This window comes from Lepus europaeus, unplaced genomic scaffold, assembly GCF_033115175.1.
Source record: "Lepus europaeus isolate LE1 unplaced genomic scaffold, mLepTim1.pri SCAFFOLD_43, whole genome shotgun sequence".
Lineage (NCBI taxonomy): Eukaryota > Metazoa > Chordata > Mammalia > Lagomorpha > Leporidae > Lepus > Lepus europaeus.
This window is the reverse complement of record NW_026909305.1, coordinates 172321-188504: the sequence shown is the minus strand read 5'-3', so window position 1 is coordinate 188504 and position 16184 is coordinate 172321.

Genomic DNA, 16184 nt, shown 5'->3' with positions numbered 1-16184 from the left:
AATGCGCTGCGGCCTCCAGGGACACAGGGGACACAAGTGGCTGTGTGGCTTGCAGTGCCCGACCAGAGGGAGGGAGGTTGTCCGGCTGCTGAGGTGCAGCCGGTGTCAGCCCTTCGGGGAACTGCCCGTGGATGCTTCGGGAATGGGGGCTGCCAACTCAGAACCCCCGTTCCCTGTGGCTGCAGCCAGCCAGGGGGCTCCAGGGTCGGGCGCGCCCGCGGGCCTGGGGGGCTTCTTGCCTGTGTGCAGGGCTTCTACGCACAAGGTGGCACCTCATCCCGGCCCAAGGGTGGTGGCAGGAACTCAGGAGGCGCTCGGGGACTCAGCAGGGCCCGCCTCTGGGGCCAGGGGTCTGGCAGGCTCCAGGGCAAATGGACTACGGAAGCCGAGAGGGGCCCGTCCGCGCCAAAACCCAAAACGCGCTGCGGCCTCCAGGGAGGGACACAGGGGACACAAGTGGCTGTGTGGCTTGCAGTGCCCGGCCAGAGGGAGGGAGGTTGGCTGGCTGCTGAGGCGCAGCAGGTGTCAGCCCTTCGGGAAGTGCCCGTGGATGCTTCGGGAATGGGGCCTGCCAACTCAGAACCCCCGTTCCCTGTGGCTGCATCCGGCTAGGGGGCTCCAGGGTCGGGTGCGCCGCGGGCCTGGGGGGCTTCTTGCCTGTGTGCAGGGCTTCTACGCACAAGGTGGCACCTCATCCCGGCCCAAGGGTGGTGGCAGGAACCCAGGTGGCGCTCGGGGACTCAGCAGGGCCTGCCCCCGGGGCCTGCCCGCAACACCTGATTGCCCGCGGGCGTGTCCGTCCACCCTCAAAAAGTTCTGCTGGGACAGCCCTGACCGAGCTCCGAGCTCCTCGCCCTTGGAATGACCCAGTGGGCTTCAGGAGTGGGTGTGAGCCAGCAGCAGCCCTCCCCACTCACCCACCTTGCGTCGGCCATGCCCGACAAGCCCCTAGGGCGGGCGGGGCTTCCCAGGGGGCCTATTTGCAACGCCAGGAAGCGCAGGGCAGTCCGTGTGTGCGCGGCCTGGGGACACCTGCAGGAGTGTGTGCTCCCCCTTGGCCGGCTGCTGCGGCTAGCCAGCACCTGGGGGCTGTTGGCAGCGGCCCTGGGCAGCCTCCTAGAGCCAGGGGTCTGGCAGGCTCCGGGAACAAATGGACTACGGAAGCCGAGAGGGGCCCGTCCGCGCCAAAACCCAAAACACGCTGCGGCCTCCAGGGAGGGACACAGGGGACACAAGTGGCTGTGTGGCGTGCAGTGCCCGACCAGAGGGAGGGAGGTTGGCTGGCTGCTGAGGCGCAGCAGGTGTCAGCCCTTCGGGAAGTGCCCGTGGATGCTTCGGGAATGGGGCCTGCCAACTCAGAACCCCCGTTCCCTGTGGCTGCATCCGGCCAGGGGGCTCCAGCGTTGGGTGCGCCGCGGGCCTGGGGGGCTTCTTGCCTGTGTGCAGGGCTTCTACGCACAAGGTGGCACCTCATCCCGGCCCAAGGGTGGTGGCAGGAACCCAGGTGGCGCTGGGGACTCAGCAGGGCCTGCCCCCGGGGCCTGCCCGCAACACCTGATTGCCCGCGGGCGTGTCCGTCCACCCTCAAAAAGTTCTGCTGGGACAGCCCTGACCGAGCTCCGAGCTCCTCGCCCTTGGACTGCCCCAGTGGGCTTCAGGAGTGGGTGTGTGCCAGCAGTAGCCCTCCCCACTCACCCACCTTGTGTAGGCCCTGCCCTACAAGCCCCTAGGGCGGGCGGGGCTTCCCGCGGGCCTATTTGCAAGGCCGGGAAGCGCGGGGCAGTCCGTGTGTGCGCGGCCTGGGGACACCTGCAGGTGTGTGTGCTCCCCCTTGGCCGGCTGCTGCGGCTAGCCAGCACCTGGGGGCTGTTGGCAGCGCCCCTGGGCAGCCTCCTAGAGCCAGGGGTCTGGCAGGCTCCGGGGGCAAATGGACTACGGAAGCCGAGAGGGGCCCGTCCGCGCCAAAACCCAAAACGCGCTGCGGCCTCCAGGGAGGGACACAGGGGACACAAGTGGCTGTGTGGCGTGCAGTGCCCGACCAGAGGGAGGGAGGTTGGCTGGCTGCTGAGGCGCAGCAGGTGTCATCCCTTCGGGAAGTGCCCGTGGATGCTTCGGGAATGGGGCCTGCCAACTCAGAACCCCCGTTCCCTGTGGCTGCATCCGGCCAGGGGGCTCCAGGGTCGGGTGCGCCGCGGGCCTGGGGGGCTTCTTGCCTGTGTGCAGGGCTTCTACGCACAAGCTGGCACCTCATCCCGGCCCAAGGGTGGTGGCAGGAACCCAGGTGGCGCTCGGGGACTCAGCAGGGCCTGCCCCCGGGGCCTGCCTGCACCACCTGATTGCCCGCGGGCGTGTCCGTCCACCCTCAAAAAGTTCTGCTGGGACAGCCCTGACTGAGCTCCGAGCTCCTCGCCCTTGGACTGCCACAGTGGGCTTCAGGAGTGGGTGTGTGCAGCTTCTTGCCTGTGTGCAGGGCTTCTAAGCACAAGGTGGCACCTCATCCCAGCCCAAGGATGGTGGTAGGAACCCAGGAGGCGCTTGGGGACTCAGCAGGGCCCGCCCATGGGGCCAGGGGTCTGGCAGGCTCCGGGTGCAAATGGACTACGGAAACCGAGAGCGGCCCGTCCGCGCCAAAACCCAAAATGCGCTGCGGCCTCCAGGGACACAGGGGACACAAGTGGCTGTGTGGCTTGCAGTGCCCGACCAGAGGGAGGGAGGTTGTCCGGCTGCTGAGGTGCAGCCGGTGTCAGCCCTTCGGGGAACTGCCCGTGGATGCTTCGGGAATGGGGGCTGCCAACTCAGAACCCCCGTTCCCTGTGGCTGCAGCCAGCCAGGGGGCTCCAGGGTCGGGCGCGCCCGCGGGCCTGGGGGGCTTCTTGCCTGTGTGCAGGGCTTCTACGCACAAGGTGGCACCTCATCCCGGCCCAAGGGTGGTGGCAGGAACTCAGGAGGCGCTCGGGGACTCAGCAGGGCCCGCCTCTGGGGCCAGGGGTCTGGCAGGCTCCAGGGCAAATGGACTACGGAAGCCGAGAGGGGCCCGTCCGCGCCAAAACCCAAAACGCGCTGCGGCCTCCAGGGAGGGACACAGGGGACACAAGTGGCTGTGTGGCTTGCAGTGCCCGGCCAGAGGGAGGGAGGTTGGCTGGCTGCTGAGGCGCAGCAGGTGTCAGCCCTTCGGGAAGTGCCCGTGGATGCTTCGGGAATGGGGCCTGCCAACTCAGAACCCCCATTCCCTGTGGCTGCATCCGGCCAGGGGGCTCCAGGGTCGGGTGCGCCGCGGGCCTGGGGGGCTTCTTGCCTGTGTGCAGGGCTTCTACGCACAAGGTGGCACCTCATCCCGGCCCAAGGGTGGTGGCAGGAACCCAGGTGGCGCTCGGGGACTCAGCAGGGCCTGCCCCCGGGGCCTGCCCGCAACACCTGATTGCCCGCGGGCGTGTCCGTCCACCCTCAAAAAGTTCTGCTGGGACAGCCCTGACCGAGCTCCGAGCTCCTCGCCCTTGGAATGACCCAGTGGGCTTCAGGAGTGGGTGTGAGCCAGCAGCAGCCCTCCCCACTCACCCACCTTGCGTCGGCCATGCCCGACAAGCCCCTAGGGCGGGCGGGGCTTCCCAGGGGGCCTATTTGCAACGCCAGGAAGCGCAGGGCAGTCCGTGTGTGCGCGGCCTGGGGACACCTGCAGGAGTGTGTGCTCCCCCTTGGCCGGCTGCTGCGGCTAGCCAGCACCTGGGGGCTGTTGGCAGCGGCCCTGGGCAGCCTCCTAGAGCCAGGGGTCTGGCAGGCTCCGGGAACAAATGGACTACGGAAGCCGAGAGGGGCCCGTCCGCGCCAAAACCCAAAACACGCTGCGGCCTCCAGGGAGGGACACAGGGGACACAAGTGGCTGTGTGGCGTGCAGTGCCCGACCAGAGGGAGGGAGGTTGGCTGGCTGCTGAGGCGCAGCAGGTGTCAGCCCTTCGGGAAGTGCCCATGGATGCTTCGGGAATGGGGCCTGCCAACTCAGAACCCCCGTTCCCTGTGGCTGCATCCGGCCAGGGGGCTCCAGCGTTGGGTGCGCCGCGGGCCTGGGGGGCTTCTTGCCTGTGTGCAGGGCTTCTACGCACAAGGTGGCACCTCATCCCGGCCCAAGGGTGGTGGCAGGAACCCAGGTGGCGCTGGGGACTCAGCAGGGCCTGCCCCCGGGGCCTGCCCGCAACACCTGATTGCCCGCGGGCGTGTCCGTCCACCCTCAAAAAGTTCTGCTGGGACAGCCCTGACCGAGCTCCGAGCTCCTCGCCCTTGGACTGCCCCAGTGGGCTTCAGGAGTGGGTGTGTGCCAGCAGTAGCCCTCCCCACTCACCCACCTTGTGTAGGCCCTGCCCTACAAGCCCCTAGGGCGGGCGGGGCTTCCCGCGGGCCTATTTGCAAGGCCGGGAAGCGCGGGGCAGTCCGTGTGTGCGCGGCCTGGGGACACCTGCAGGTGTGTGTGCTCCCCCTTGGCCGGCTGCTGCGGCTAGCCAGCACCTGGGGGCTGTTGGCAGCGCCCCTGGGCAGCCTCCTAGAGCCAGGGGTCTGGCAGGCTCCGGGGGCAAATGGACTACGGAAGCCGAGAGGGGCCCGTCCGCGCCAAAACCCAAAACGCGCTGCGGCCTCCAGGGAGGGACACAGGGGACACAAGTGGCTGTGTGGCGTGCAGTGCCCGACCAGAGGGAGGGAGGTTGGCTGGCTGCTGAGGCGCAGCAGGTGTCATCCCTTCGGGAAGTGCCCGTGGATGCTTCGGGAATGGGGCCTGCCAACTCAGAACCCCCGTTCCCTGTGGCTGCATCCGGCCAGGGGGCTCCAGGGTCGGGTGCGCCGCGGGCCTGGGGGGCTTCTTGCCTGTGTGCAGGGCTTCTACGCACAAGCTGGCACCTCATCCCGGCCCAAGGGTGGTGGCAGGAACCCAGGTGGCGCTCGGGGACTCAGCAGGGCCTGCCCCCGGGGCCTGCCTGCACCACCTGATTGCCCGCGGGCGTGTCCGTCCACCCTCAAAAAGTTCTGCTGGGACAGCCCTGACTGAGCTCCGAGCTCCTCGCCCTTGGACTGCCACAGTGGGCTTCAGGAGTGGGTGTGTGCAGCTTCTTGCCTGTGTGCAGGGCTTCTAAGCACAAGGTGGCACCTCATCCCAGCCCAAGGATGGTGGTAGGAACCCAGGAGGCGCTTGGGGACTCAGCAGGGCCCGCCCATGGGGCCAGGGGTCTGGCAGGCTCCGGGTGCAAATGGACTACGGAAACCGAGAGCGGCCCGTCCGCGCCAAAACCCAAAATGCGCTGCGGCCTCCAGGGACACAGGGGACACAAGTGGCTGTGTGGCTTGCAGTGCCCGACCAGAGGGAGGGAGGTTGTCCGGCTGCTGAGGTGCAGCCGGTGTCAGCCCTTCGGGGAACTGCCCGTGGATGCTTCGGGAATGGGGGCTGCCAACTCAGAACCCCCGTTCCCTGTGGCTGCAGCCAGCCAGGGGGCTCCAGGGTCGGGCGCGCCCGCGGGCCTGGGGGGCTTCTTGCCTGTGTGCAGGGCTTCTACGCACAAGGTGGCACCTCATCCCGGCCCAAGGGTGGTGGCAGGAACTCAGGAGGCGCTCGGGGACTCAGCAGGGCCCGCCTCTGGGGCCAGGGGTCTGGCAGGCTCCAGGGCAAATGGACTACGGAAGCCGAGAGGGGCCCGTCCGCGCCAAAACCCAAAACGCGCTGCGGCCTCCAGGGAGGGACACAGGGGACACAAGTGGCTGTGTGGCTTGCAGTGCCCGGCCAGAGGGAGGGAGGTTGGCTGGCTGCTGAGGCGCAGCAGGTGTCAGCCCTTCGGGAAGTGCCCGTGGATGCTTCGGGAATGGGGCCTGCCAACTCAGAACCCCCGTTCCCTGTGGCTGCATCCGGCTAGGGGGCTCCAGGGTCGGGTGCGCCGCGGGCCTGGGGGGCTTCTTGCCTGTGTGCAGGGCTTCTACGCACAAGGTGGCACCTCATCCCGGCCCAAGGGTGGTGGCAGGAACCCAGGTGGCGCTCGGGGACTCAGCAGGGCCTGCCCCCGGGGCCTGCCCGCAACACCTGATTGCCCGCGGGCGTGTCCGTCCACCCTCAAAAAGTTCTGCTGGGACAGCCCTGACCGAGCTCCGAGCTCCTCGCCCTTGGACTGCCCCAGTGGGCTTCAGGAGTGGGTGTGTGCCAGCAGCAGCCCTCCCCACTCACCCACCTTGTGTAGGCCCTGCCCTACAAGCCCCTAGGGCGGGCGGGGCTTCCCGCGGGCCTATTTGCAAGGCCGGGAAGCGCGGGGCAGTCCGTGTGTGCGCGGCCTGGGGACACCTGCAGGTGCGTGTGCTCCCCCTTGGCCGGCTGCTGCGGCTAGCCAGCACCTGGGGGCTGTTGGCAGCGCCCCTGGGCAGCCTCCTAGAGCCAGGGGTCTGGCAGGCTCCGGGGGCAAATGGACTACGGAAGCCGAGAGGGGCCCGTCCGCGCCAAAACCCAAAACGCGCTGCGGCCTCCAGGGAGGGACACAGGGGACACAAGTGGCTGTGTGGCGTGCAGTGCCCGACCAGAGGGAGGGAGGTTGGCTGGCTGCTGAGGCGCAGCAGGTGTCATCCCTTCGGGAAGTGCCCGTGGATGCTTCGGGAATGGGGCCTGCCAACTCAGAACCCCCGTTCCCTGTGGCTGCATCCGGCCAGGGGGCTCCAGGGTCGGGTGCGCCGCGGGCCTGGGGGGCTTCTTGCCTGTGTGCAGGGCTTCTACGCACAAGGTGGCACCTCATCCTGGCCCAAGGGTGGTGGCAGGAACCCAGGTGGCGCTCGGGGACTCAGCACGGCCTGACCCCGGGGCCTGCCTGCACCACCTGATTGCCCGCGGGCGTGTCCGTCCACCCTCAAAAAGTTCTGCTGGGACAGCCCTGACTGAGCTCCGAGCTCATCGCCCTTGGACCGCCCCAGTGGGCTTCAGGAGTGGGTGTGTGCCAGCAGCAGCCCTCCCCACTCACCCACCGTGCATCGGCCCCACCCGACAAGACCCTAGGGCGGGCGGGGCTTCACAGGGGGCGTATTTGCAACGCCGGGAAGCGCGGGGCAGTTCGTGTGTGCGGCCCGGGGACACCCGCAGGTGTGTGTGCTCCCCCCGTGGCCGGCCGAGGCGGCTAGCCAGCACCTGGGGGCTGTTGGCAGCGCCCCTGGGCAGCCTCCTAGAGCCAGGGGTCTGGCAGGCTCCGGGGGCAAATGGACTACGGAAGCCGAGAGGGGCCCGTCCGCGCCAAAACCCAAAACGCGCTGCGGCCTCCAGGGAGGGACACAGGGGACACAAGTGGCTGTGTGGCTTGCAGTGCCCGACCAGAGGGAGGGAGGTTGTCTGGCTGCTGAGGCGCAGCCGGTGTCAGCCCTTCGGGGAACTGCCCGTGGATGCTTCGGGAATGGGGGCTGCCAACTCAGAACCCCCGTTCCCTGTGGCTGCATCCGGCCAGGGGGCTCCAGGGTCGGGTGCGCTGCGGGCCTGGGGGGCTTCTTGCCTGTGTGCAGGGCTTCTACGCACAAGGTGGCACCTCATCCCGGCCCAAGGGTGGTGGCAGGAACCCAGGTGGCGCTCGGGGACTCAGCAGGGCCTGCCCCCGGGGCCTGCCCGCAACACCTGATTGCCCGCGGGCGTGTCCGTCCACCCTCAAAAAGTTCTGCTGGGACAGCCCTGACCGAGCTCCGAGCTCCTCGCCCTTGGACTGCCACAGTGGGCTTCAAGAGTGGGTGTGTGCAGCTTCTTGCCTGTGTGCAGGGCTTCTAAGCACAAGGTGGCACCTCATCCCAGCCCAAGGGTGGTGGTAGGAACCCAGGAGGCGCTTGGGGACTCAGCAGGGCCCGCCCATGGGGCCAGGGGTCTGGCAGGCTCCGGGTGCAAATGGACTACGGAAACCGAGAGCGGCCCGTCCGCGCCAAAACCCAAAACGCGCTGCGGCCTCCAGGGACACAGGGGACACAAGTGGCTGTGTGGCTTGCAGTGCCCGACCAGAGGGAGGGAGGTTGTCCGGCTGCTGAGGCGCAGCCGGTGTCAGCCCTTCGGGGAACTGCCCGTGGATGCTTCGGGAATGGGGGCTGCCAACTCAGAACCCCCGTTCCCTGTGGCTGCAGCCAGCCAGGGGGCTCCAGGGTCGGGCGCGCCCGCGGGCCTGGGGGGCTTCTTGCCTGTGTGCAGGGCTTCTACGCACAAGGTGGCACCTCATCCCGGCCCAAGGGTGGTGGCAGGAACTCAGGAGGCGCTCGGGGACTCAGCAGGGCCCGCCTCTGGGGCCAGGGGTCTGGCAGGCTCCAGGGCAAATGGACTACGGAAGCCGAGAGGGGCCCGTCCGCGCCAAAACCCAAAACGCGCTGCGGGCTCCAGGGAGGGACACAGGGGACACAAGTGGCTGTGTGGCTTGCAGTGCCCGGCCAGAGGGAGGGAGGTTGGCTGGCTGCTGAGGCGCAGCAGGTGTCAGCCCTTCGGGAAGTGCCCGTGGATGCTTCGGGAATGGGGCCTGCCAACTCAGAACCCCCATTCCCTGTGGCTGCATCCGGCCAGGGGGCTCCAGGGTCGGGTGCGCCGCGGGCCTGGGGGGCTTCTTGCCTGTGTGCAGGGCTTCTACGCACAAGGTGGCACCTCATCCCGGCCCAAGGGTGGTGGCAGGAACCCAGGTGGCGCTCGGGGACTCAGCAGGGCCTGCCCCCGGGGCCTGCCCGCAACACCTGATTGCCCGCGGGCGTGTCCGTCCACCCTCAAAAAGTTCTGCTGGGACAGCCCTGACCGAGCTCCGAGCTCCTCGCCCTTGGAATGACCCAGTGGGCTTCAGGAGTGGGTGTGAGCCAGCAGCAGCCCTCCCCACTCACCCACCTTGCGTCGGCCATGCCCGACAAGCCCCTAGGGCGGGCGGGGCTTCCCAGGGGGCCTATTTGCAACGCCAGGAAGCGCAGGGCAGTCCGTGTGTGCGCGGCCTGGGGACACCTGCAGGAGTGTGTGCTCCCCCTTGGCCGGCTGCTGCGGCTAGCCAGCACCTGGGGGCTGTTGGCAGCGGCCCTGGGCAGCCTCCTAGAGCCAGGGGTCTGGCAGGCTCCGGGAACAAATGGACTACGGAAGCCGAGAGGGGCCCGTCCGCGCCAAAACCCAAAACACGCTGCGGCCTCCAGGGAGGGACACAGGGGACACAAGTGGCTGTGTGGCGTGCAGTGCCCGACCAGAGGGAGGGAGGTTGGCTGGCTGCTGAGGCGCAGCAGGTGTCAGCCCTTCGGGAAGTGCCCATGGATGCTTCGGGAATGGGGCCTGCCAACTCAGAACCCCCGTTCCCTGTGGCTGCATCCGGCCAGGGGGCTCCAGCGTTGGGTGCGCCGCGGGCCTGGGGGGCTTCTTGCCTGTGTGCAGGGCTTCTACGCACAAGGTGGCACCTCATCCCGGCCCAAGGGTGGTGGCAGGAACCCAGGTGGCGCTGGGGACTCAGCAGGGCCTGCCCCCGGGGCCTGCCCGCAACACCTGATTGCCCGCGGGCGTGTCCGTCCACCCTCAAAAAGTTCTGCTGGGACAGCCCTGACCGAGCTCCGAGCTCCTCGCCCTTGGACTGCCCCAGTGGGCTTCAGGAGTGGGTGTGTGCCAGCAGTAGCCCTCCCCACTCACCCACCTTGTGTAGGCCCTGCCCTACAAGCCCCTAGGGCGGGCGGGGCTTCCCGCGGGCCTATTTGCAAGGCCGGGAAGCGCGGGGCAGTCCGTGTGTGCGCGGCCTGGGGACACCTGCAGGTGTGTGTGCTCCCCCTTGGCCGGCTGCTGCGGCTAGCCAGCACCTGGGGGCTGTTGGCAGCGCCCCTGGGCAGCCTCCTAGAGCCAGGGGTCTGGCAGGCTCCGGGGGCAAATGGACTACGGAAGCCGAGAGGGGCCCGTCCGCGCCAAAACCCAAAACGCGCTGCGGCCTCCAGGGAGGGACACAGGGGACACAAGTGGCTGTGTGGCGTGCAGTGCCCGACCAGAGGGAGGGAGGTTGGCTGGCTGCTGAGGCGCAGCAGGTGTCATCCCTTCGGGAAGTGCCCGTGGATGCTTCGGGAATGGGGCCTGCCAACTCAGAACCCCCGTTCCCTGTGGCTGCATCCGGCCAGGGGGCTCCAGGGTCGGGTGCGCCGCGGGCCTGGGGGGCTTCTTGCCTGTGTGCAGGGCTTCTACGCACAAGCTGGCACCTCATCCCGGCCCAAGGGTGGTGGCAGGAACCCAGGTGGCGCTCGGGGACTCAGCACGGCCTGCCCCCGGGGCCTGCCTGCACCACCTGATTGCCCGCGGGCGTGTCCGTCCACCCTCAAAAAGTTCTGCTGGGACAGCCCTGACTGAGCTCCGAGCTCATCGCCCTTGGACCGCCCCAGTGGGCTTCAGGAGTGGGTGTGTGCAGCTTCTTGCCTGTGTGCAGGGCTTCTACGCACAAGGTGGCACCTCATCCCGGCCCAAGGGTGGTGGCAGGAACCCAGGTGGCGCTCGGGGACTCAGCAGGGCCTGCCCCCGGGGCCTGCCTGCACCACCTGATTGCCCGCGGGCGTGTCCGTCCACCCTCAAAAAGTTCTGCTGGGACAGCCCTGAATGAGCTCCGAGCTCCTCGCCCTTGGACTGCCACAGTGGGCTTCAGGAGTGGGTGTGTGCAGCTTCTTGCCTGTGTGCAGGGCTTCTAAGCACAAGGTGGCACCTCATCCCAGCCCAAGGATGGTGGTAGGAACCCAGGAGGCGCTTGGGGACTCAGCAGGGCCCGCCCATGGGGCCAGGGGTCTGGCAGGCTCCGGGTGCAAATGGACTACGGAAACCGAGAGCGGCCCGTCCGCGCCAAAACCCAAAATGCGCTGCGGCCTCCAGGGACACAGGGGACACAAGTGGCTGTGTGGCTTGCAGTGCCCGACCAGAGGGAGGGAGGTTGTCCGGCTGCTGAGGTGCAGCCGGTGTCAGCCCTTCGGGGAACTGCCCGTGGATGCTTCGGGAATGGGGGCTGCCAACTCAGAACCCCCGTTCCCTGTGGCTGCAGCCAGCCAGGGGGCTCCAGGGTCGGGCGCGCCCGCGGGCCTGGGGGGCTTCTTGCCTGTGTGCAGGGCTTCTACGCACAAGGTGGCACCTCATCCCGGCCCAAGGGTGGTGGCAGGAACTCAGGAGGCGCTCGGGGACTCAGCAGGGCCCGCCTCTGGGGCCAGGGGTCTGGCAGGCTCCAGGGCAAATGGACTACGGAAGCCGAGAGGGGCCCGTCCGCGCCAAAACCCAAAACGCGCTGCGGCCTCCAGGGAGGGACACAGGGGACACAAGTGGCTGTGTGGCTTGCAGTGCCCGGCCAGAGGGAGGGAGGTTGGCTGGCTGCTGAGGCGCAGCAGGTGTCAGCCCTTCGGGAAGTGCCCGTGGATGCTTCGGGAATGGGGCCTGCCAACTCAGAACCCCCGTTCCCTGTGGCTGCATCCGGCTAGGGGGCTCCAGGGTCGGGTGCGCCGCGGGCCTGGGGGGCTTCTTGCCTGTGTGCAGGGCTTCTACGCACAAGGTGGCACCTCATCCCGGCCCAAGGGTGGTGGCAGGAACCCAGGTGGCGCTCGGGGACTCAGCAGGGCCTGCCCCCGGGGCCTGCCCGCAACACCTGATTGCCCGCGGGCGTGTCCGTCCACCCTCAAAAAGTTCTGCTGGGACAGCCCTGACCGAGCTCCGAGCTCCTCGCCCTTGGAATGACCCAGTGGGCTTCAGGAGTGGGTGTGAGCCAGCAGCAGCCCTCCCCACTCACCCACCTTGCGTCGGCCATGCCCGACAAGCCCCTAGGGCGGGCGGGGCTTCCCAGGGGGCCTATTTGCAACGCCAGGAAGCGCAGGGCAGTCCGTGTGTGCGCGGCCTGGGGACACCTGCAGGAGTGTGTGCTCCCCCTTGGCCGGCTGCTGCGGCTAGCCAGCACCTGGGGGCTGTTGGCAGCGGCCCTGGGCAGCCTCCTAGAGCCAGGGGTCTGGCAGGCTCCGGGAACAAATGGACTACGGAAGCCGAGAGGGGCCCGTCCGCGCCAAAACCCAAAACACGCTGCGGCCTCCAGGGAGGGACACAGGGGACACAAGTGGCTGTGTGGCGTGCAGTGCCCGACCAGAGGGAGGGAGGTTGGCTGGCTGCTGAGGCGCAGCAGGTGTCAGCCCTTCGGGAAGTGCCCGTGGATGCTTCGGGAATGGGGCCTGCCAACTCAGAACCCCCGTTCCCTGTGGCTGCATCCGGCCAGGGGGCTCCAGCGTTGGGTGCGCCGCGGGCCTGGGGGGCTTCTTGCCTGTGTGCAGGGCTTCTACGCACAAGGTGGCACCTCATCCCGGCCCAAGGGTGGTGGCAGGAACCCAGGTGGCGCTGGGGACTCAGCAGGGCCTGCCCCCGGGGCCTGCCCGCAACACCTGATTGCCCGCGGGCGTGTCCGTCCACCCTCAAAAAGTTCTGCTGGGACAGCCCTGACCGAGCTCCGAGCTCCTCGCCCTTGGACTGCCCCAGTGGGCTTCAGGAGTGGGTGTGTGCCAGCAGTAGCCCTCCCCACTCACCCACCTTGTGTAGGCCCTGCCCTACAAGCCCCTAGGGCGGGCGGGGCTTCCCGCGGGCCTATTTGCAAGGCCGGGAAGCGCGGGGCAGTCCGTGTGTGCGCGGCCTGGGGACACCTGCAGGTGTGTGTGCTCCCCCTTGGCCGGCTGCTGCGGCTAGCCAGCACCTGGGGGCTGTTGGCAGCGCCCCTGGGCAGCCTCCTAGAGCCAGGGGTCTGGCAGGCTCCGGGGGCAAATGGACTACGGAAGCCGAGAGGGGCCCGTCCGCGCCAAAACCCAAAACGCGCTGCGGCCTCCAGGGAGGGACACAGGGGACACAAGTGGCTGTGTGGCGTGCAGTGCCCGACCAGAGGGAGGGAGGTTGGCTGGCTGCTGAGGCGCAGCAGGTGTCATCCCTTCGGGAAGTGCCCGTGGATGCTTCGGGAATGGGGCCTGCCAACTCAGAACCCCCGTTCCCTGTGGCTGCATCCGGCCAGGGGGCTCCAGGGTCGGGTGCGCCGCGGGCCTGGGGGGCTTCTTGCCTGTGTGCAGGGCTTCTACGCACAAGCTGGCACCTCATCCCGGCCCAAGGGTGGTGGCAGGAACCCAGGTGGCGCTCGGGGACTCAGCAGGGCCTGCCCCCGGGGCCTGCCTGCACCACCTGATTGCCCGCGGGCGTGTCCGTCCACCCTCAAAAAGTTCTGCTGGGACAGCCCTGACTGAGCTCCGAGCTCCTCGCCCTTGGACTGCCACAGTGGGCTTCAGGAGTGGGTGTGTGCAGCTTCTTGCCTGTGTGCAGGGCTTCTAAGCACAAGGTGGCACCTCATCCCAGCCCAAGGATGGTGGTAGGAACCCAGGAGGCGCTTGGGGACTCAGCAGGGCCCGCCCATGGGGCCAGGGGTCTGGCAGGCTCCGGGTGCAAATGGACTACGGAAACCGAGAGCGGCCCGTCCGCGCCAAAACCCAAAATGCGCTGCGGCCTCCAGGGACACAGGGGACACAAGTGGCTGTGTGGCTTGCAGTGCCCGACCAGAGGGAGGGAGGTTGTCCGGCTGCTGAGGTGCAGCCGGTGTCAGCCCTTCGGGGAACTGCCCGTGGATGCTTCGGGAATGGGGGCTGCCAACTCAGAACCCCCGTTCCCTGTGGCTGCAGCCAGCCAGGGGGCTCCAGGGTCGGGCGCGCCCGCGGGCCTGGGGGGCTTCTTGCCTGTGTGCAGGGCTTCTACGCACAAGGTGGCACCTCATCCCGGCCCAAGGGTGGTGGCAGGAACTCAGGAGGCGCTCGGGGACTCAGCAGGGCCCGCCTCTGGGGCCAGGGGTCTGGCAGGCTCCAGGGCAAATGGACTACGGAAGCCGAGAGGGGCCCGTCCGCGCCAAAACCCAAAACGCGCTGCGGCCTCCAGGGAGGGACACAGGGGACACAAGTGGCTGTGTGGCTTGCAGTGCCCGGCCAGAGGGAGGGAGGTTGGCTGGCTGCTGAGGCGCAGCAGGTGTCAGCCCTTCGGGAAGTGCCCGTGGATGCTTCGGGAATGGGGCCTGCCAACTCAGAACCCCCATTCCCTGTGGCTGCATCCGGCCAGGGGGCTCCAGGGTCGGGTGCGCCGCGGGCCTGGGGGGCTTCTTGCCTGTGTGCAGGGCTTCTACGCACAAGGTGGCACCTCATCCCGGCCCAAGGGTGGTGGCAGGAACCCAGGTGGCGCTCGGGGACTCAGCAGGGCCTGCCCCCGGGGCCTGCCCGCAACACCTGATTGCCCGCGGGCGTGTCCGTCCACCCTCAAAAAGTTCTGCTGGGACAGCCCTGACCGAGCTCCGAGCTCCTCGCCCTTGGAATGACCCAGTGGGCTTCAGGAGTGGGTGTGAGCCAGCAGCAGCCCTCCCCACTCACCCACCTTGCGTCGGCCATGCCCGACAAGCCCCTAGGGCGGGCGGGGCTTCCCAGGGGGCCTATTTGCAACGCCAGGAAGCGCAGGGCAGTCCGTGTGTGCGCGGCCTGGGGACACCTGCAGGAGTGTGTGCTCCCCCTTGGCCGGCTGCTGCGGCTAGCCAGCACCTGGGGGCTGTTGGCAGCGGCCCTGGGCAGCCTCCTAGAGCCAGGGGTCTGGCAGGCTCCGGGAACAAATGGACTACGGAAGCCGAGAGGGGCCCGTCCGCGCCAAAACCCAAAACACGCTGCGGCCTCCAGGGAGGGACACAGGGGACACAAGTGGCTGTGTGGCGTGCAGTGCCCGACCAGAGGGAGGGAGGTTGGCTGGCTGCTGAGGCGCAGCAGGTGTCAGCCCTTCGGGAAGTGCCCATGGATGCTTCGGGAATGGGGCCTGCCAACTCAGAACCCCCGTTCCCTGTGGCTGCATCCGGCCAGGGGGCTCCAGCGTTGGGTGCGCCGCGGGCCTGGGGGGCTTCTTGCCTGTGTGCAGGGCTTCTACGCACAAGGTGGCACCTCATCCCGGCCCAAGGGTGGTGGCAGGAACCCAGGTGGCGCTGGGGACTCAGCAGGGCCTGCCCCCGGGGCCTGCCCGCAACACCTGATTGCCCGCGGGCGTGTCCGTCCACCCTCAAAAAGTTCTGCTGGGACAGCCCTGACCGAGCTCCGAGCTCCTCGCCCTTGGACTGCCCCAGTGGGCTTCAGGAGTGGGTGTGTGCCAGCAGTAGCCCTCCCCACTCACCCACCTTGTGTAGGCCCTGCCCTACAAGCCCCTAGGGCGGGCGGGGCTTCCCGCGGGCCTATTTGCAAGGCCGGGAAGCGCGGGGCAGTCCGTGTGTGCGCGGCCTGGGGACACCTGCAGGTGTGTGTGCTCCCCCTTGGCCGGCTGCTGCGGCTAGCCAGCACCTGGGGGCTGTTGGCAGCGCCCCTGGGCAGCCTCCTAGAGCCAGGGGTCTGGCAGGCTCCGGGGGCAAATGGACTACGGAAGCCGAGAGGGGCCCGTCCGCGCCAAAACCCAAAACGCGCTGCGGCCTCCAGGGAGGGACACAGGGGACACAAGTGGCTGTGTGGCGTGCAGTGCCCGACCAGAGGGAGGGAGGTTGGCTGGCTGCTGAGGCGCAGCAGGTGTCATCCCTTCGGGAAGTGCCCGTGGATGCTTCGGGAATGGGGCCTGCCAACTCAGAACCCCCGTTCCCTGTGGCTGCATCCGGCCAGGGGGCTCCAGGGTCGGGTGCGCCGCGGGCCTGGGGGGCTTCTTGCCTGTGTGCAGGGCTTCTACGCACAAGCTGGCACCTCATCCCGGCCCAAGGGTGGTGGCAGGAACCCAGGTGGCGCTCGGGGACTCAGCAGGGCCTGCCCCCGGGGCCTGCCTGCACCACCTGATTGCCCGCGGGCGTGTCCGTCCACCCTCAAAAAGTTCTGCTGGGACAGCCCTGACTGAGCTCCGAGCTCCTCGCCCTTGGACTGCCACAGTGGGCTTCAGGAGTGGGTGTGTGCAGCTTCTTGCCTGTGTGCAGGGCTTCTAAGCACAAGGTGGCACCTCATCCCAGCCCAAGGATGGTGGTAGGAACCCAGGAGGCGCTTGGGGACTCAGCAGGGCCCGCCCATGGGGCCAGGGGTCTGGCAGGCTCCGGGTGCAAATGGACTACGGAAACCGAGAGCGGCCCGTCCGCGCCAAAACCCAAAATGCGCTGCGGCCTCCAGGGACACAGGGGACACAAGTGGCTGTGTGGCTTGCAGTGCCCGACCAGAGGGAGGGAGGTTGTCCGGCTGCTGAGGTGCAGCCGGTGTCA